Genomic DNA, 1044 nt, shown 5'->3' on the forward strand with positions numbered 1-1044 from the left:
AGCAATCATTGTGTGCGGATTGTAGTGCCTTATTTTGAGGACAAGAAAAACTAACCATAGAGTGCAGGCAATGGAAATTAATTTACAAACCAGAAGTCTTTAACGCAGTGGTGTTCTCAAGCGCCTTCCAGGTTGCCTTGCATGGGCAGTCGACGCTTTTCAAAACCTTGCTTATACACCACATAGCTGGCTAGATAGGTGTTGACTGTATCCCGTGTAAGGCTCTGACTTTTTAGGATCAACTAACTACGTTCCATTGTTATGGTTAAGAGGAATACATGTTTCATAAGAATTCTTCTCTGAGAATGATCCTTGTAGTATTCTCTATTATGGTGTTTTGGACCGCCATGAGAGTTCACCATTATTTTGGTTTTCGATAGGGTTTTATGAATTGTCTGGGTTGTGAAGTATAATTATCTTAATTTATTTGGTTTAAATTTATTATGTTGAATGATGTTCACTATATATTAAGATGATATTGTTTGAAATGTATTGATGTTTGTATTTAATTGTTAATTATTAGAAACGTTAGATTTATTGAATCCTTATCCAATTGTTCTTATGTCCCAAAAAAGTTCTGTAACGTTTCAGTTATAAAAGGAAACTTGATAATTGGTCGTAGTCGCTCTATTTGTGTTGTGTTGGAGCTGCGCTGTGTGAAAGTGGGAGTGTAAAGAAGCTAGGAAAAGTGTGTCTGGTGTTTTTATCTTTTTTTCTTACTTATAACTGAAACTAGCCAAGAAAACTGATCTCGCTAATATGCCCGACTTCCCGTGACACCCGGGGTCCTCAGTTCGTCAGGCTTCTGCTTGGCCACTTTCCGCCTTCATTTTCAACTCTTCCCCTCCTGCCTCCCTTTCCTCTCTTTTCTCAGCGTGTAACCTCGTTTGGAAGGAGTTTTGGGGGATTGTTTATCTTGCATTATTTCGCGAGTTGGATTTGGTTCCGCGCGGTACGCGTTTTTCATGTACCGCGGACAGCATCTGGATTTGAAATTTGACCCATATAATTGTGAGTTCTAGTATCTATATTATGCGTCTCAAT

The sequence above is a fragment of the Morone saxatilis genome, unplaced genomic scaffold (assembly GCF_004916995.1).
Source record: "Morone saxatilis isolate NCDOM2014 unplaced genomic scaffold, NCSU_SB_2.0 Contig8, whole genome shotgun sequence".
Lineage (NCBI taxonomy): Eukaryota > Metazoa > Chordata > Actinopteri > Moronidae > Morone > Morone saxatilis.